Below are 20,778 nucleotides of genomic sequence, written 5' to 3' on the forward strand. Positions count from 1 at the left end.
ATTAGTTTCTCTGTTAAAACAGACAGCTGGGCCTTGCTAACCTTCATGCCTGAATGTTTCAGAGTGGTGTCTTAATTTTGGCCAAGTTTCCTCATGCTAATGTCCTTGAGGTTTGGAATTTCATAAAAATTTCTATATTTTTTTCAGTTTGGAAAAGACCTTTGCATACCTATATAGAATAGCACTTTGTTCCTCTTTGATTATTGCCAAAATTGATGTGTCAAAGGTGTGTTTCAGTTCTTCATAGCTTCAACATCTTAACTTGTATGCCATGTTTCTAGAATGAGGTGGTCTTGTAAAGACCTGCAGTTTCTTCCAGCAATATTATGATGTCATCCCAGAGAGCAGGAGAGAGAACAGCGACATGAAGCAGTGGAAAAATAGCTGGGATAGGGCAAAGAAAACACAAAGCAAAGAACCCAGAGTCGAGCAGAAATAGGTATAGGGCAGAGTCCATGGACTGGATTTTTGAGTAGTAGAGTCTGTAACTCTTAAAGACCATTCCTTGTGTAGGAATCAAATTCAGGGTTCCCGCTAGTTTCATAATTTTTGTTGGAATTATGTTCCCTCTGCCAGTAGTGATTGATTCATATTAAAAAAAAAAAAAAAAGAAAAAGGTCTTTGCAGTGTTAATATGTTAGTTCAAATAGCAGCAGGCAGGGACTCAAATCTAAAGATTCATATATTCTTTATCATCAGTAAGTGTTAAGCACAGTCAAAAGGTTACATTTCTAGGGCATTTTCTTATTTTTCTGATTCAATAGTACTTTATTTATTTTTATTTGATTTTACCCTTGCAAAGCTGAGAACTTAAGGGATTCAGGTCACCCACATGTATGTGTTAGTTGAGGTCAAGACAGTGCTTAGGGTAGTGTGGACAGAGGAAACATAAACAAAGTTGTTATCAGATCAGAGAATTGCAAACTGTAGAAAATTGTAGCAGGAAAGTGACCAAAGAAAAACTGTGCTCGATTGTAATACTAGAAAATTGTTGCCACTTTCAACCTCATTTGCTTTCCTAAAGCAGGTGTATTACATATCTTTTTGTATTTTAACTTATCTGTGTTTAAAGAACTGTTTAGCATCTTTAAATCCTTTTAATGTTGTGATAGCTGAGAGCATATAGACCACAGAGAGGAGTTCTGCCAGTAAGGCAAATGGCTGACTAAATCACAGACCAAACCTAAAAACCATTACATTATAAACCATGAGAAAGCCTTCAGCTTAGAAACATGGGTCCTGGTTACATGAAAATACTCATTTGTGGCTAGTCTCACACATTTAGAGGGTTTTATCCGGGCCTGGAAGAATGATTTCTGTGCTACTTCCATTGGCACTTGTAAGCCAACAGATAAGTCCTCATTCTCTTCCTGTGTCTCTTCTCTTAATGTGCCCTGAAGCTAGTCAGGCTTGTGAATTTAAGTAGAGAAGTGCTTCAGCATTCAGCTCACATGTTAAGGATAAAACATAGTACTCCATTTTTAGCTACATTGTAACTTCTGATGAACTGCAGTTCATCAAAATTAGGGGTACTGCAGTGAGTCTTTTTATAATCACTAGACTGTTCCAGCAGTATTTTTATAATAAAGTAATAGTTCATAGTATATAAAACCACTAAATGTCCTTGGTACCTGTGAGAAGAATATGGGAGATGGAAAGATTTTGCATTGAGAGAAAATGTCTGGATCATTTGTTACTCTTCTCTGACACTGTAAGCTTATTCTCAGAAGGGTGTTATCTAGATATTTCTGTAGTTTTTAATGGCATGAGAAACCATCTTCCGTTTCCTTGGGAGATGTATCCATAAGCCATCCATCAGCACTGAGTGCAGAGGGAATTCCTCCCACTGCAAACTCCAAGCATTCCCTGTAGAATGTTTTTTTCTTTTCCTTTTAGTTACAGATAGTACAGGGTTTAGGAGTTCCATTCCTGTGAAGTTCATTTAGTGTATTCAGCTGCCTGAAGAGGGAACTGCCTCAGCTCCTGATTGCTGTTGTTTGCTCTTAGACCTTGTTTTAACTGATACTGCTGGTATTACAGAATGAAGTTTTGAAATACCCTCAAAAGCATAACAAGGTGGTTGTGTTTTCTGATTAATTGCTTTACAGAGATTGTAAACATGCATTTTACAGGATAGCTATTTTTATACCACAGAAAGCACATGTTTACTTGTGGGAATTGTGTGGTTTTTCTGTAATTATTACAACCTATTGATTGTCTTCCATTATGTTAATGTTTCCAAATTAAGCAATATGAAGCAATTTTCTACCATGTTGTATCTCAGAAGCCTTAGGGAGATTATCTGCAACTTTTACTGCAAGTCTAGAGACCTCTGTGAATAAAACGAATAATTTACTTCATTGTAAATTTTTCTTCTGATTGTAATCAATGAACCTTGTCCTATGGAATAATAATGAGGTGACAAATGAGGAAATAACCCTTCTAAGGTAGGAAAAGGGTGATGATAAAAGGCACAATGAGCGTTCAATTGACTTCTTAAACAATAATACTTTTGCCCTTTCTTTTGAAGACTGGCTACTTTCAGATAATCATAAGCTGTTTGCAGCTCTGACCACCAAAAAAGAATAATTTTAATGATGAGCCATTATCGTAATTGCTTCAGCATTTCCAGAACTAGGTAAGAGAGCTTATTTCTGGCCATATAGTACTTTATTGGCTTTTGATATGCTGTATCATCTGTTCAATTTGTGGAAAACTATCAGAGGTGAATGACTGAATGTTAGAGGTGGAAGAACCAAAAGATTTTTTTCCAATTATTGCCAAGTTCAGCTGCAGTCAAGTTGTCCTGATTTTACTTCTTCAAAACTTACTTCAGAAATATATTCAAGTATAATCTTCTTTCAGATTTGGTTCTAATCTCTTGTAGGATAATTCCTGCCACTTACCATTCCTGTTTTATAGATTAGTATCTTATTGTCATATTTTGTATTATTTAATCCATTCTCAAAATCTTCCAGTTGATTCCACAACTTTTACTTCTTTTTCTATCTTATGTATCTCTACTTTTATTTATGTTTCTTCTTCTCTTTTCTTCCTCGATTTCCTCTTTTCCTTACCATTCTCACAGTTTTATTTTTCTGCTTCTCATTATTCTCTTTTGTTACGTTTTCCATTTCTGCTTTTGTGTACATTTCCTATTTGCTCACAGGAGGTACTTCATATAAGAAAGAATGAAGGTCACAGACATAATTATGAGATGTAAAGGTGGCTTTACATTTCTGCATGACCCTATGTGCTTGGAAAGTTAATGAAATAGAAACATTCAAAGGGGTGTGTGCGTTGGGTTTATTGTTTCTAAATGCAGGTATAAACACATACACCACTATTGCATATTGCTTTTGACAAGGGAAAGAATTATCTCAGCTTCTTAAAGTAGTCAGAGGATAAGTTATAAATGTATTGGTAAATTTGTGGATGTACAAGTCTCTAATTTTACACCAGTTATTCTTAAAGAAGAAAGGTAATGAAAATTTTTGTGCATTCTGAGCCCTTTCTATCAGGTACTTCAAAACCGATAGTTTGCTGAGATGTCAGGAAAAATACGATTTCTTTGTCTTTTTTTCCCAAAGTGATACAAGAGCAAAGGTCATACTCAGAATTCAGAGAATATCCATGTCCTTGGTTTAAGAAATGTAGTAGTAGAAATGTGATTTTATTTATTAAATGAGGTAGTTAGATACCAGTTTCTCCCTTGATTTCTTTTCAGGTGGTAATTGTGGTATTTTTGTTCTCTTTGTTTTTATTTTGCTAACAGATTTTACACATCATCCTTGAGGTTTATTTGTTATGTTTGAACTGAAATGCTCTTTCCCAGTCCAAAGTGAGCTAGGTTTGACAGAAACATGTACCATCAAACTAAGTGGAAAAGGCTGACTCATAGAGATGCACAGGAATATTTTTGCTGCACAGTGGATGTTAGCTCATATGCCTTGGATAGGAGACTTACTTCCCTTAGCTGCTTCTGTGTTTGAAATAGAAAGATAGGCACTTTCACAAAATTAGAAAACAAACAAGAACAAACAAACAAAACACACATACAGGGAAAAAAACCCAAACAATGAAAAAAACCCTCAAACAACAAAGCCAAACATGGTAAAGAGACGGACTGTGTATTCAAAAATGTTTGTGTTTGTACAGGTGAGAATGTAACTTGTAGCCCATAAGAGGCTTGAACCCTGGTTACAAAAAAAATTCTCTTCCTGGAAAACATGCTCACACTGAAGTGGGTATGCTTAGGCAACAGTACTTTATCAAGTCTAAGAAACTTAGGTACCTATTCATGTACATGTGAGAGAGGATTCAGCATGGCTTGTTTAGCTATTGCAAGATAGTTTAGTTGACATGATTGCAGAGAAGCCACCACAGAGCCTGTCCCTGTATTCAGTCCTGTGGTTTATGTTACAGGAATGACACTGAAGTAGATTGCTCTGCTGCCTTTACAGTCTTTGGGCAGACTGAGCTGAGAAGGTGAACACAAAAGGATAATAATTTTGTCTTAGGTCCGTTGTGCACCACCGCAGATTGATGTACCAGGCTGCTTTAGTGACCATTAGTAATATGGACAGGGGGCAAAGTTGTTTCACTCAGCTGGGACAAATGCACTGAGCAGTGTAGACACAGCCTGTATTTACCAGGTCTCTGAGTCCTGAGCAAGACTCTGAATCCTAGTGTCAGTATAAGAATGTTCTGAAGAAGTTCTAGGAGACAGCTGGAATGTATTATTCTTTGGGAAACAATTATAGAACATTAACTGAGCTTTGATGGGTATGAATAAGAACTTCTGGACAGTAAAAGTTTTGCTTAATTGTACTAAATCAAAATTAATTTTTTATTTTCTTTATTGATTCATGCTAGCAGGCTTGGTTTTTACATTGCTTTATCAGGCACTGAAATGGACTAAAGCAGCATACAAGACTGATGTTTGTTTGCTTTTGTAAAGACACTGAATGTAATGACTCTAAGCTATATTACTTAGGAGGAAGTCTTAATAGAGAAAGCAGACTTAAGAGAATGGTAGACCTAATACCAAACAGATGGACTCATCCTGATTCAGATGTTTTTGGGTTTTTTTTTTTTAAATTACCTTCTCTCCATTCAATTTGGCCAGTGAGGGATAGATATTTTTTAAGCATAGTAGTAGGAGTTTTTTTTTAACAAAAGCAATGGTAGGATATGGGATGTGTTTATTCTCCATTTTCACACTCAGGAAGTATAGGAGAATTACCATTTTCTGATACCACAGAATCATAGAATGGTCTGGGTTGGAAGGTTGGTTTGGTTGGAAGAGACCTTTTAAAGATCATCTTCTGATAGCTGATGTTGCTCAGAACTCCTGACCATACAGCAGCCTTCTTGATACCTATATTAAATAGATCTTTCACATTTAAAAGGAAGAAACCGATGTGGACTCCACTTACTATGATTGAGTTCAAAGATTTTGGTATTTTGAAGATTTGCCTTGAAAATGTGATACTTTGGGATATTCCTACTTTCAGTGAGCATCTGAAAATCCTTTTTAGTAAGGTTTTAAGTCTGTACTGATGACCACACTTGCACAGCATTCATGCGTCAGATTCCCTAATCCCTGAGGATTCACAAACTAAACCTCCTGAAGAGGTGTAGCTGCAGCTAAACCATGAGATTAAATAACCATTAATATGTATGAAATCTGGTGAGAGCACCTTTTGGGCTATGCCTGCTAAGGGGTGCATGCAGTTCATTTCAGTGCAATGCTCAAAGAGGGATCTTAAACCACTAATCAGTATGTTTCAGATAGGATACAGGAAGGAGCAGTAACCTGCCTTTCTCTGGATTAATCCACTGCTGCTACATCTTGATGTAAATTCATGCTTCTGAGCATCAGTGTTTCAGTGCACATGATGTGCAGCAGAGCAATTTTTTTTTAGCTCAGCAGAATCCTTTCTGTTCTTTGACAAAACTAATGGGGCAGGTACTCCTAACCTACTGATGTGGAAGCAGTTGGTTGACGTCTTGTGAGTCCAGGATTAGATACCTAAATTGAATGACTCCCCAGACATGACCTCTGTTTGTAAGAAGCTGATGTTCACTAGAACGGCTCCTTGAAAACTTTCAGTCTTTGAACATAAAAGTTGCTTTCAAGTTAATAATTAAGGCATTTAAAAATAAAAAGTAGAATGCATTTGATCTAGCTTTTCATACTTTCTAAGTATGGTAAATAAGAGTGTCTTGAATAAAGCTGCTTAATTCAAAAGGTTGTGAGTGTGAAGTAAAATAGTGCCATCTGGTTTAGAGGAGGAATTCATGCAAGGAAACACTCAGCCAGAATTACTCCAAAGAACTTACACCAAAAGATATAGACTATACTATGTATTGTTTAAATATTTCCTTGCATAAAATAATACTTTTAAAAATTAATAAATAAGGTATTCTCCGTAGTAAAAGACAGTGGTAATAATCACTCATTCTTTTCTCCCAAGATTTGCTAATATTTCTGTAGAAATTAGAGAAGGAAAAATATGAGGGGAAAAAATTGAGAGAGCAAAAGAAATTCTTAGTTTAGGATAAAAATTCTTCCAGGTTTGAAAAAAGACACTTTTGCAGAAAAGGCTTTGTCAAAGGCAGTTTAATTTGCAAAATTTTAAAAGAATTGTTTGCGCTTTGGATAAATGCAAATACAGCATTTAGGAAAATTACTTCTGCATTACTTACTTCATTAATTACCTCCAAAACACCTCTAAAGTACACAATATCATTTCAAATCGTGTTAAATGGACAAAAATTGCAAAGTATTTTTCTAAAGTTCAGGTGTTAGAACTAACATCTTTGGCATATTTTTATTTACTAAAACTGTGCATATGTCTTGAAACTTTCTCATTACAATAATCACTTCATGAATTGTTCACTTACTTACCCAAGTATTTTTTCCATTTTCTCTCTCTTCAGCCTCTGTCTGAAACATAAACTACACACTGTTCTTTAAAAGCAAAATTATTACTTTTATTATAGGGAAGGGAAGTTGGTAAGAATGCAAATAGAGAGTATTTCCATATAATAACAACAAAGTCCCTAGAACTGATCTATCATTTTTCTCTGTAAGCAAAGCCCTCAACTAAAATTATTTCAAGTCCAATCAGAATATGATTGCATAGTGGTTATTAATGGCTGAAGTGGACAACTGAGCCATTATAAAAACTTCGTTCAATCTCAGAAAATATTGAGAGTATCACAAATTTGAATGCATATTAACAGCTTAGTGGTAATGTTTATTCAGGCTGTAAACTGCTATTCATTTTCACTGACATTCACTGTAAACGGAGATTTTCATGATAGATGTAGGAACTGAAGTTACTATAGTTGCAGATGCTAATCTTTTCTCAAACATTAAAAAATAATCATCAGTATCCTTTATTCTTTGACTGGAAACATCTTTGAACCATTTTACCAGCAGTGTTTCATTTTCAAAGGTAAATTCATGCAGTTTTTACAACCATAGAGACTTGGAAATAAGTCTGTTCGGAGTAGTGTATGTAGGAACTAGAAAAAAATCTAGAAAACACTACAGATGTGCAAAAATATAAATGCTAAAAAGAGAAATACTTTTTCTGTGCTAATGGTCAGAGTATGCAAGAGGCAATAATGTATCTTCTGTAACATAAAGGAACATTCACTGGAACTGATATTAAGAAGTGTTCATATAAACTACTTTAGAAAACATACACAAAGGTTTGGGGATTTTGGGGTTTTTTTTGTTTGTTTTTTTCATTTAATCTGACTGGAAGACCAATCTATATTGAATTTTCTGATTGCAATGGACTATTAGCAAGGCAAGTAAGATTAATTTCCTAAGAAATGCGTAATGTAGTCAAGTAAGCAGAGCTAGACATAAAAGAATAAAAGTAGATTATGTGACAACCAATTTAAGCCTCTCTCTAGTAGTGTGTTGATGCAGCATGCAAAAGCTGTGGTCACAAAATGAAAGAAAAGTAGAACTAGTAGCAGGTACAGGTGTAAGGATCATGTTATCTAGAAACACTCAGAATTCTTTTTTCCTCTTTTTTTCCAAACATTTTTATGTACATCTTGGAATAATTTTAGCATATATTTTATTAATGTCTATCCTTGCTATCACTATTGCATACAAAAGGAAAAAAGCTTCCCATGAATACTCAGAATTGTTTGATCAGTAAGACAACCACTTTACAAAATGTAAAACCATTTGAACTGATTTTCTGTATTATACTGACATTTGCAATTATAGTTCTTTTCATCAAGAATCATGAATAAATTCTGAACCCAAGCAATCTGTAGAAAATATTTTTCATTTTATTTTGAACCTCTGAGAGAGGAAAAACTAGGAATCCACTTTCTCCCAATACTTCAGAAAAAGGAAATTTAAACACCGTTGTGTAAGTGACATTGACAGGGAAGCAAAGCCTAAGCTTTTTTTTTTTTTTTTTACTTTGTTTTCCTAACAGTTAAAAAAAGATAGTTAAAATTTCAAAGGTTTGAATTATTTGCAAAATGGAATTTTATTTTGGGAAAATACAAATAGAAGTCAGTCTGTTTCTTTAATTTACAAAAATACAGTGTATTTAGATGAACAAATATGTATTCATGGAGGGAATTTAAGTGCATGACTAATCTAAAGTAAGTCAAAGCCTACATCATAAGCTTCATAAGAAGCTTTCCACGTTACTGTGCACTTCCTTAGTGTTGTCTGTGCATCAAACTTCTCCTAATTATCCTATTGGTAACTCCAGTAGTGCCTGACACCCCAACCTTTCTACATACAAAGCAAAAGAAATGAATGTGATGAGCAATTCTGCAACTTTCCCTGTTCCTACTGTAATTCTTTCCCAACAATAAATTTGCACTTTGTTTAATTGTAAGCCATGCTTCTCATTATTGTCTCCATTTTCTCAGCAAAGCATCTGGAGATAGGCATTAATGTTATTACTTTGGTAATAATTGTGTTAAATAACTGCAGAAAAGCAATAGCACATAACTATTTATTATTATAGTTTTGCTGCTATTGCACTCCAGTGAAGATCAGGGTTGTTGTCTGCTACATAATATAAAAGAACTTGACAGTGTAAATACTCAGGTGAAAAAGGGATTGCTAAAACTAAAAGAATCATTAATAGAGTGAGGATTTAATTATGCTTTTTTTGTTCCTTTTTTATTTTATAAATACTTTGACATCCGGTAATACATGCATGAAAAAAAAAGCCAACTAGAAAAAGCATGATGAAAATAGAATTTAGAAAGTAACTAAAAGATGTGAGAGGAAAAGAGGAGAAAAAAAGTGGAAGCTTGGACAAAAACGCTGTTCCAGATCATTGTTCAAGATTTAAAGTTAATGCTACATCAGAGCAAAAAACATTGTCTCCTAACATGCTCGTAACTGCAGAAGCAATCTCAGCAGCTGCTCTGCTGGTTGCCCTCTGCAGCTGATTTCCATAAGAGTGCCTTTCCCAAAAGATTGGGAAAACTGTTACTCTGTTACAGGAAACAGGCTTACAATAGTAAAATGCTTATTACAACACTAAAAACATCTTTTCAATATGAAGCCACTTGCAAAGCAAATCTGAGCATAAAGCCTCCCTTTCATTTATTTGTGGGGTGCATTTTGTTTTTGCAGGAAGCTTCAGAAGGGTTTCACCTGAGCGGAGTGGTGCAGCCAGGGCAAGGAGGTCAGGCAGGTGTGTGGCGTTAAGGGACAAATGGGTGAGTTTGGAGCAAACAAGACAGAGCAGTGAGAGAGGCAGAGGCAGCAGCAGTGCCAATCAGGGCTGGTTGAGCACACCTGGGCACAGCAGCTCCCAGCACAGCCCTCAGGGCAGCACTGCACTGCACTGCTGGGCTTTGGGACTCTCATAGCTGGAGGAGGAAGGCTGAGCTGCTGTGGAGAGATGGGGTTTATTTGTTTTTATTTAGATGAGACCTGCTCAATTCTGAAAACAAATGAAGTAAAGCAGGATGAGACCGGCTCAATTCTGAAAACAAATGAAGTAAAGCAGGGGCCTTCGTTAGAAAAGGAAGAAAAGCTCTGTGGAGAAGGCGCAAAATGGAGGAGAACCTCAACTAGCAAAGAAGAAAGCACGGAAATTTAGAAGAGTAACTGGAAGAAGTAGGCACTGTATTCTGCTAATTGAAGAACTGTGAGAGTATGTGTTTGTGACCAAGGTGGGAAAAAAACCCTCAATAAGCCTCACTGCTCCTCCTGTAAAGTCAGCAAAAGCCACCAGGGCTACGCATCGTGTGGCCTAGCAGCAGAAAGCCTCTGAGCAGCAAGACTCTTCCACAGGGTGTGGAGCAGAAGACCAGTGAGAACCTGGATGATTCTGGAACTAGGTAGGTGTGGGCCTGGCTGATAAATAGAAGTGCTTGGATACAGTGTTACACTCTGCATGAAGGAAAAAGCTGGAGTTAAATAAGTTTACTTACCTTTTATTTTGTTAAACTTAGTATACAAACCCTGAAGAATCTTGGAGGAAGGATTGAATCCTCCCTTCTTTTTCCCTGTCTCCCCACTAGTCCTGGCAGAGTGGAAGATACTGCTTTTCCAAACTGCAGAAGGACTTGACAAGAAACGTGCTAACAAGTGAGGCATGTCAAGTACAAATGGCTCAGACAGGAACAGTCCAAACACATTCTTGGTTTTGTGTAGTCTGGAACAGGTGATGGAGGTTTGCACTGAAATATTGGGTATGGCAAAGAGTGGACATCGGTGTGGGGAGGAAGGTGAGGTTCTCATAAGTTGTCCTTTGTGGATAGTGTAGTAACTGTTTGCAAGCCTGTTCTATGGAACCAGCAAATGATTTGGGAATAGCAAAGTAGCTGTAAATGAGAACCAGCACAGGCATGTATGCTGCTGGGCCAGTAACAGAAACTAAAGGCCATGTTTTTGCAGCTTGTGCTGGGCTACTCCATGCAGTATTCTTAAAATAATAAACATAGCTCTGAATGAGGGATGCTGCAGGAGTCCTTCCCCAGCTGGGCAGCTCTGTAGAACAGTTCTCTTGTCCCAGAGTGGCAAGCTCTGAGCCTTTATGAATAGATGAAGCATGAGGAGTTTTGCTGCTGTTGCTTGGTTCTTCTACTACTATTACCATGCTTTCTATTCTTGCACTGCATTAAGCTGTGCCCTGTAACATTTACCCTTTTTTCCTGCTGAAACCTAATCTAGTCCATTTTGCTCTTGTTGCTTAACTCTTTCGCTATCCTATATTTAATTTTTCATACACTTTGATGCCTTTCTCATTGAGCACTTTCTCTTTTCAGTGTTCACTTCTGCTTCTGCCTCTCCTTCCAGTTCTATCTGTGTAATTTTCTTTCTACTCCCATTTTCCCACATCTCATCTTCTTGTCTTACCTCATTCTGTTCTTATTATATATCTCTCAATGAGAGTTTGTTAAGGTGAACAGAAAAAGAATGACATACTTTGCCATTTCCCTTCTAAAGGTCTTTCTTCTAATTACTACCAAACCAGTTGTACTTGCTGAAACAAATTACCAAACCACATTTTCTCCTGTGACTCACTTGAAATTCACTTATGTATGAAATGTTAAAGATAGACTGGTTTACAACACAGTCAAGCCTAAGCAAAGAAATCTATTTGAAAGCTTGCAAGAAGCTAGTCTTTTTAACAAGATGTGGTGGTTTTTGTGGGCTGAATTTCCAACTGCAGGTATTCGTATGGAAACTTCAGAATAAGCTAATGTCTCAGTCTGGTAAAAGCCACTTGGCTGACAAATATTTGCCTGGTAGGAGGAAGGCTGAAGTGTGGGGGAAAACCTGAAACAGTGTGAATTAGAAAGCTAACTGTAAATAGGATTTTTATTAAAAGGCAGCTTAAGTGATAAAATTAAATACCAATTCATAGTTATGTCTATGACTTTGGAAGTTATTAAAAACAAGTGGCAGGCACAGAAAGCTGGGTCACACCAATTAGTCTTCCTATAAGAAATCTTGTTTCAGACTCTTTTAAAAGAAAAATCAACTTCCAAAGGCATAGGGACACTTTTGTAAATGTCAGATACATGATAAGTGAAAAGAAATTTCTTTGTGTTCTTTTTTGATGCTTTTAAAAGACGAACTTTCATCTTCTCACTCCTATTTTCCACTAATTATTGCTAACTATAATACTGCTTCTTGTAACCCTATTTTAAATGACACACTATAGATCTACAACCTATACTGTAGAACTTTTTTTCAGAAGTATTATTTAATTATCAATACTTTAAAACTTTCTTTTAAAGTAGTGGTGGGCTGTTTCTTTTTAAAGACAGGGGAAGGGGCAGGGGTGGTTTCTGTGGGAAGCTGCCAGAAGCTTCCCTTATATCTAATGGAGCCACTGCCAACCAGCTCCAAGATGGATCTACTGAGAGAGGAGTGAGAATATGTACAAGAAGCAGCTCAGCAGATGCCAAAGTCGGTGCAGAAGGAGGGGCAGGAGGTGCTCCAGGTGCCAGACTAGAGATTCCCCTATAGCCTGTGGTGAAGGCCAAGACAGCTGTGCCCCTGCAGCCCGTGGAGGTCAAGGATGGTGTAGAGATCCACTTGTAGCCCATGGTAGACCCCCACCAGAGCAGGGGGGTGTCTGAATGAGTCTGTTGCTGTACTAGCTTGAAAACAAACCAGTGGGAGATTGCAAGTCAGAATTATAATTTAATAGGAAAATTAAAAATAAATGCAATAATACAAGAAAAAACACTGACAGAGTCAGATACAACCTGACATCCTGTTAATCAAGGTGCTGGTAGCCGTCCAAGTGAAGTAGCTATGTTGAAGCAGTGGTCCTGTGGAAGGTCTGGTCTCCACCTGAAGGTCCAGTGGCAGCTCTTGTCCTCCGGGAATCCAGTAGACAGGGCTGACTTGTGCAGTGCTAAAGCCAGGTTATATCCATGTGGGAATGCTTGGCTCCTCCCTCCTGGGCAGAGCATCTCAAATAGGATGAGATAATTCCATGAGTCATGCGGTGGGTCCTTGATGGCTCATTGTCTGTTATCAGGGGTGAGTCAGAGCAGGAGATAACAACCTGTGCCCCACCTGCTTTAACAGCTTGTGGAGGTGGTCGTAGAATGCATCTATATTGCAACCTAGGATGGTTACCCTGTGGGAAACCAATGCTGGAGCAGGCTCTTGGCAAACCTTTGGATTCATTAAGAGAAGAACCCTCACTGGAGAAGGCTCCTGGCTGGACTTGTGACCCCATGGGGGATTTGTGGTGGAGCAGTCTCTTCCTGAAGCACTGCACCCCATGGAAGAGACCTATCCTGGAGCAGTTCCTGAAGAACTACAGCCTTGGGGAGAAGTCATTTTGGCGTAGTTCACAGAGGACTGTCTCCTGTGGGAGGGACCCCACACTTGAGTGGGGGAAGAATGTGAGGACTCCTTCCCCTGAGGGAGGAAGGAGTGACAGAGACAATATGTGACCTTATCCCATGACACTTTAATTCTGTTTTATTTCTCCTGTCGAGCAGAGGAAGGAAGTGATAGAGTGCTTTGGTGGGCACCTGGCATCCAGCCAGTGTCAACCCACCACGGGCACTTTAATGGCTCCTTACATTAGAACTGAGCAGGTTCTTTTCATTTACAATCTTTGAAGTCTTGTCCTCTGAAGACTCTTTCTCCTTCTGGGAACAGAGTACTGGTTAAAACATTACACCCCAGGGAAAACAAGCAATAAACTTGGTCCTTACTGTAGTGCATGCACTCTGAATAGCACATGAATACACCATAGATGCGGTTTAGGGGAGAGAGAGGGGAAAAAAGGAAGGGGTACTCTCTGTTGCGGTGCGTTATGATATGTTTACTGGTGCAGGTGGGGTCAAGATTTTATTTGTAGCAGAAACCAAAAAAAACCAAAGAAAGACAGAGCTGTCTACCCCCAAAAAATGATAAGAAAAACCCCCAAACACAAGTCCTCAAAACAAAGAACACCCCAACACAGGGTGATACTATTGATGCCACTCAGTGGAAAATAGTGTGGGTATGTGTGCTGCTGCTGGTTTTAATTCCTGAATCTTGATGATTCTGTGCAGTGCAGCATGATAGGATTATATTGCATAATGATAATACATCTTCCTTAGTGATGTGATGGGCATGCAGTAATATAAGCTTTGTCCCTGAAGTGTAGGATTTGTTAGGTCAGGTACAGTTCTGTACTGAGGTTTTTGTGCTAATGTGACTTGGAAGTCAATAACCTTCAGGAGATGCACTACTCTGCAGTTGGCTGTGTTGTACAAAGGATATACTTTCTGTTCCAAGACCTTTCCTAGATGATAGCTTGCTTCAAAAGTTACGTTTTTCTGTCCAGTTTACTGTTCAGTTTTAGTTGTTCCCATTTGCCAATGTGTATATTTTCAGAAATGCACAGTAAGTGTTTACCCAGTCATTTCTTACTGTCTTTGAGCTTTTGTGAATGAACTGTGACTGAGGGACTGTATTAAATGAGTAGATGTAAAATATGATTGAAGCACAAGTGGAGCTTGTATTGAGTCAGAAATAGAGTGAAATTTTCCTTTCAGTGTCCTATCATAGGAACATACTGCTGCAGATATAAATGTGATAAATTGCCTATGAATAATAAAAAATGTTCACCTCTTTATGATTCACCATATAAAAACTGATTTCTATAGAACTCTTTTTGATGGCTCTTAGGTGTTTTTATTACTGCTTTTTAGGTATAGTTCATCCTTAAATGTTCCTTAAAGCAGTGTTTTTTTCTGCTGTTGTTCTTAAGCGTGCTCATACAATTGTTATGAAAAGAGGTTTCCCAACAGTATAAAATATCTATTCAGAATCAAAGTGAATAAGTAACTCACCATTAATTAACAACTTTGAATTTATATGAATATACTTCTGCTTATTCTGCACGATTTTGTGTGTATGTTTTTACAGCCACAAGTTATGCCCACATGTAAAACAGGTTGCTGGTCAGAAGGTATGCGGCCAGTAAGCTCCTGCCAGTAGCAGACATGAAGAAAGGAATTGATTATTCCATTATTAATTCTTGTAGTTTACAGTGTGTTTCAAGCCTGTCAGAACAGAATGCTGCGTGCACTTTGGTATCTCAAGCCCTGTCAGCCCTTTGTAATTACCAGTCAGTGGCAGACGCTTCCTCCTGCTCCAGTTTCTCTGGTGTCAGCTCTACCCAGCACAGGGAGCTGAAACTTGGAGGAGCGAGTGGGGTGGTTTGTGTGGCACTACTAGGTTTGAGCTAAAGTGGAAGGTATACTTGGCAGGACTTTTCTCAATGCTAGTTACCAGGCTTATAAAATGTAAAAATCAATAAATACTTTTGATATCATTAGGATGAGGTTCTGCTAAAAGTCCTCCCTCTCATCTCCAGGAGTCCACCCTACCCTTGTCAGCAAGGGACAGTGAGGGGTTTCAGTCAGTTTTCCTCTTCTGTCTGCCCAAATCTCATAGATATGTTCAGTCTTATGTTGGTTTCAGTCCTGGAAATAGTCTGGCCATTTAATTAAAATAAACATTGCTTCTGTCTGTTAGAGCAACGCATCATCTCCATTGCCTTGCCAGTAAATAGCTACTTGCTGCATCTGCACCAGCACATTGCAGGTCTAATGTTATACTCTGCATTCCACATTATGTGGTCTGTGAGCAATTTTGATATAACTGTTCAAAAAGAATAAAATGTAGCTCATTACTGACTGGATATGCTAATAATTAATTGCTGATACCTGATCTTCAAAGCAGTCAGACCTCCAATAGTCTCACAGTTTTCTGTTGCAGTTTCCATTGTCATTAGCTGTGAAAGGCAATTATTTTGGAGGATATGCATTTTAAAAATGAGAGTAAATTCTTACCACTCAAACAGTAATTTCCCTTAGTTTGGTTTACTTTTTTTAATTGATGAAATGTTATTTACACGTTTTGTAGGAAATGTCCCATTTTATTTTCTTTCTTTCTCTTTTTTTTTTTTTTTTTTTTGGTAATTTTTCTTTTTAGGGTGTTTTGTGTTGGTTTGTTTGTTTGTTTTTATTGCTAGTGATCACATATACGGATTTATTGCACTGCACTGTAAGATGTGTACAGTTAAGGTTGTTACGTGGGATTAAAAAAAAAAGAAAATTCTTACTCCGAAGTTAAATATTTGATTTTGTTCTAAAAGGTTATTTTTTTGGTTATGTTTTTACCTTGCCTTCCACCTGACTAAAAAGAGAAACACCTATCCACGTCTGTTTATTTAATTTAAAAAACAACAAAAAGGAAGACAACACCTAAGGAACAAAATATGCTGATGACTATCTTTTTTCTTTGAACAGAAAGATCTATAAAATTTATGAAAATAATTCAAAAAAATGAAGTAAATAGTGCATTTCTGATTTAACAGATTTTGATCAGCTATCCTTGAGCTATCAACAAACTTTTTGATGAGTTTACCATTCTGTTTGGTTTGTTGGTTGTTTTTTTTTTGTTTTTTTTTCTTAAAGGGGAAAGGAAAAATGTGGTATTTACAGTCAGCATTGGGAAGAAATAGCAATTACTGTGTGTCAAAAAAGAAAGCGATTTACAGCCACCTATCTTTTCAATATAGCAGCTTAGAAAATTTAGCTTACATAAGTGATCTAGGGGTTTTTTTACTCTCCAGTGTATTTGGAGATTATATAAATTATATTCATCATTATATAAGCCCTTAGATATAATGTAAAAAAAAAGCTAGTTTTAGCTGCAATTCCAAAATCTGTGTACAGATCCTGATGTTTACTCCATTTCATTGTAGCTAAACTTAGTTTTGTCCCTCTGATTGCTTAATGGTTACTTCACTCACCTACATGTAGAACTGAATTTATGCCTCTGGCCAGTAATGTTAAGATAGTCTCTAAAATTTGCACTTCAATTAATAGTGCCCTTGGTGTAGAACTCAAATTTTCTCTGTGAGGGGGAAAACAGGAGTCCAGATGTGGTCACAGAGCAATTGGTTGTGGTTTATATATGTGTGTGTGTATATATATATGTTTATGTTGAGAGGTGCATACAAATCGTCTTTAACATCCACAGAGAGCAAACCACAACTTCCATGCCTTAATTAAAGGGTTTAAAAGGTGAAAGAAGGTAAGCTGGAAATGTGCTAGTACTATGAATTTTGCGAAGTTTGAACAATGGTGAATTACATGTTATGAGTTGGGGGGGTTGGGGCTTTGTTTTTACAGCTCTACACAGAACTGTCACTCTTTGGCAGAGTTTGTGTTTCATAATGACAGAATGAGCTGTGTGATTATTTGAACTGCATACCTTGAGTGGCTGCCACATGAAGTCCTTAGCACTAAGACTGAATTCAAGCTCACCTTTGAGGAAATCTTGATTAATTGCCACTCATGGGTGATGGTCTTCTAGTCCTTGTGTGTAATTTTGTGTTGTTTATAAGATTGTCTAGGTTTTTTTATTAGATTGTGAGGGAATAAACCAGTTCGGCACACATTCTACTTCCCTATTCCTATTTTAAGCTCTATCCTACTTTAACCATGTTTATCATCTAATCAGGCCCTTTGTTCACATGGGGACAGTCACAAGTGGATGCCACTTGAATGCTTTTAAATTATGTTGGATTTGCATGTAGCTTAAAAAATTATTGGCTGTAAGCTTTTTAAATTTTCTTTTGATATAATAAAGTATCTATCTGGGTGACGTAAGTCTATAATGCAGTCCAAAAAGAAATATCATTTCACTCACTGGCCCAGAATTTTCCTGAAACAGACAAACAAGGAAAGCTTAGGCTGTGATTTTCCTAATAAGTAGAGTAAAAGATACTTGCTCTCATGCCTGCTGCAGGTCTGAAGCCTTGTCAGTGTAGGAGTGTAAGCAGAGTTCCATTCTTTCCCTGCCACTGGCTTAGCAGCAGACATGTTCAAAGTTGTCAGCTTTGAACAAGTTGAATTCTGAGTTTAATGTCAAGCATCTTTTCTGGGATAAGCATCTTTGCAAGGTATCTTCTATTCAAGGCAATACACTGATGTTTACTAAAAAGTGTTTTAATTTCCAGATGTCTTTTTTAGCCTCTGCCTAGCACAGTTTTGATGTTACAGTGCTCCTACTCCAGCAGAAAGCTTTTATTTGGGAACAAAGGTTTAAACAAACTAACAAACATAGTTATAAACCAAACCTATTATTTTACCAATGGGTCATATTCAGTTTCTAGGCCTTCTTGTTCTCATTTTTTTAGTAAAGGCTCCTATATATTTATATACATTTTAATTAATATTTTTTAACAGTAGAAATAGGAAATGAGCGAAACCAAAGAGTTCTGTTGCAGGTATTGCTAATACGGAGAACTAAGGCTATTGTTTTTTAACTGACACAGTGAATTAAATCTGGTTCTTGACGCACAACAACAGTTAACTCTGTGAAGTGAGAATATTAAAAGCAAACAAACAGACCCACTAAACTTTGAGACTGACTTTGACCCACTAGACTTTGAGCAACTGTTTATCTCGCATTCAGGCATGTCAACATGTTCTGAAACATCTCCTGTTTTAATGACCTAACAAGTCTGAAAACAGTGATCTTTAAATTGTCCAAGTTGTATGATGTGAATACTACTGAGTAATATTGTAAAATGTGACGTGTTGCATATTATGTGTTTTTCAACCTGTACAAAAAGTAAAAGGTGTCTTCATATCTCCTATGTTTAAGAAGACTACTTTTGCGTAATATTAGCATTTTGGACAAATGCTAATAAATGTGCATAAAAAATGGACAAAATGTGCTTTCACTTTGGAATTTGTTTCTACTTTTTCTTACAGCAAAAAATATATTTAAAGAAAATAGAGGGGTTTATTTCATGTCTTTATTGCTGAGCAATTTATTACTTTTATATAAATCTTATCATGCAACTTTCCCAACAATTGCCCAAAGTTCTGCTTCTCTAAACTTGGTTGCTGTCTTTTATCCAAAGATCTCCTGGTATAATTTATTTTTTCCCCATTTTGATCTGGAGGCCACATAAAATGAAACATGCACTTCTATCTTAATTACCTTCTTGATAAATCTGCAAATAAGGTGTTTCTGTTGCAGGATATCTGTGTCTTGCCTTTAGTATTAAATCTCAATTTTTATGTTGTATAAAGTAAGTGAAATGCTGGTAGCGTTTAAAATAAAACCTAAGTCTACTTAAATAATCATAGAGTTTGTCTGTGGAGAAAGGTGAAAATGGAACAGTACTTGAAACTAAGATGTTTGTATGGTTGCAAATACATATTTACTTTGAAAGATTATTATAATCTGTAATGACAACTTTTTATCTTTTTATTGCTTCTACAATTGTAGGATCTCAATAGCTAGGGGTACATAGGCATGGTATATTCATTCTACTGTAGCATGTAAGGAGTCACACTGAGAATTCAGAGATAACTTCTAATTTTAGGAAACATCTGTGGACTTTACTTTCATGAATCCTAAAGACCTGACATTGTCAATATATGACAATTGACATTATTTGTTATTTCATTTACTAGAAATTGGTATTTCTGTATAGGGAAGAGAAAATACAAGTAGGATTATCTGTAAGAGTGAACAAATCATATAAAAAATGCTTTTTAATTTGGTTTCCTGTTTATTTCTTTCGGCTGTCACAGATCCCTTTTTTATGTCAAAACTAGAATATACCAATGTAAGAAACTATTTTTATGCTATTTAATCACTAGCTGTAGCTGATACTTGAGACTGAACATTGGCAATGTGATCAGATTTACATTTTTCTCAGATCTTGATAAGTCCAGTTGAATAAGTGATAAACTGGAAATACCATTATCTCAGTTTCAATGTATTAAGAAGTCAGCAGAATTATATATAATGTATGTCTTTAGTATCTGGTCCTATTTAATTTGCCAGCTATAAGTGAGTATGTCCATATTGTAGTAATTTGGGTCTACTGCTGGAGTATTAGAATGTGTTAGAGCTTATTTTTCATTCCATTAGGTTTTTGTTTGTGCATATTTTGAATTTGTTTCTATGATCCCAAGGCAGAATTTGTGAGTTCATTCTGTGACAGTGTCTCTATAAAGACATAGTTTCCACTTGTCCTGCATTTGTGATTCTTAATTCATGTGGGGAGAGGAGAGGGATAAAAACATAGACCTTATTGTGGGTATATTTCTTATTTATAGAATGAAAAAATTCTTATTAGCTTCTGCAATTCAAAGTTTATTCTACATTAAATTAATATATTTATGTTGTTTTGACTTCTTAACAGGCAATAACTTCGAACTATAGCTTCATGCTTTCATTCAGAACAGAGATTCTACTGCCAGGAAGTAACAGTAAGTGCTTAGGTGTTATAATTTCTTTCTAATGAAGAAGTTTTCTTTTTAAGTCTTTGATATTTACTTTAAATGTATTGTGGGGAGCCGTTATTGCCACCCACTATATAGCCAGTGCTGAAATATGCAAGTAGGTTGTCTCCATGGATCAGATGGCTCTGGCTCAGAATATTTCGTTATCTTCACAAGGAGAACCAAATTGGAGTAAAGGCCTACATTTCAGTTTGCTATAGTTCCCAGTGTTTTCACTGAATGGCATAATTGTGGTTATGAAACAATTTTTTGAAGTTATTAAAATTATTAGAAACTGAAGTGGAAGAGTTGCTATACCTTTACGGAGAGTTTTATTATATTTTAATGGATAACAGGAGACCAGAAAAGCAGAAAATTAATATGTTAGATGGAGAACGAGTCAGCCTTCTGAGAGACTGAACAAAGGTACAAAAGTAGTTCACAATAGGCTATTTCTAGGTTATTGCTTTGGGTTTT

The 20,778-nt window shown here is 36.6% G+C and overlaps 1 long non-coding RNA gene across 1 annotated transcript in view; it reads left to right on the forward strand.

Annotated features, from left to right (window-relative positions):
* Positions 1-10,057: 10,057 nt before the first annotated feature.
* LOC146438271 (uncharacterized) overlaps positions 10,058-20,778 on the forward strand; it is a 181,443-nt gene continuing 170,722 nt past the window's right edge. Inside the window, exons 1-2 of the long non-coding RNA XR_014851723.1 lie at positions 10,058-10,356; positions 20,223-20,289. This is a non-coding gene — a long non-coding RNA (uncharacterized LOC146438271). The remainder of the gene's footprint in view (positions 10,357-20,222; positions 20,290-20,778) is intronic.

Source organism: Lichenostomus cassidix, chromosome 4, assembly GCF_008360975.1.
Source record: "Lichenostomus cassidix isolate B80296 chromosome 4, HeHo_3.0, whole genome shotgun sequence".
Classification (NCBI taxonomy): domain Eukaryota; kingdom Metazoa; phylum Chordata; class Aves; order Passeriformes; family Meliphagidae; genus Lichenostomus; species Lichenostomus cassidix.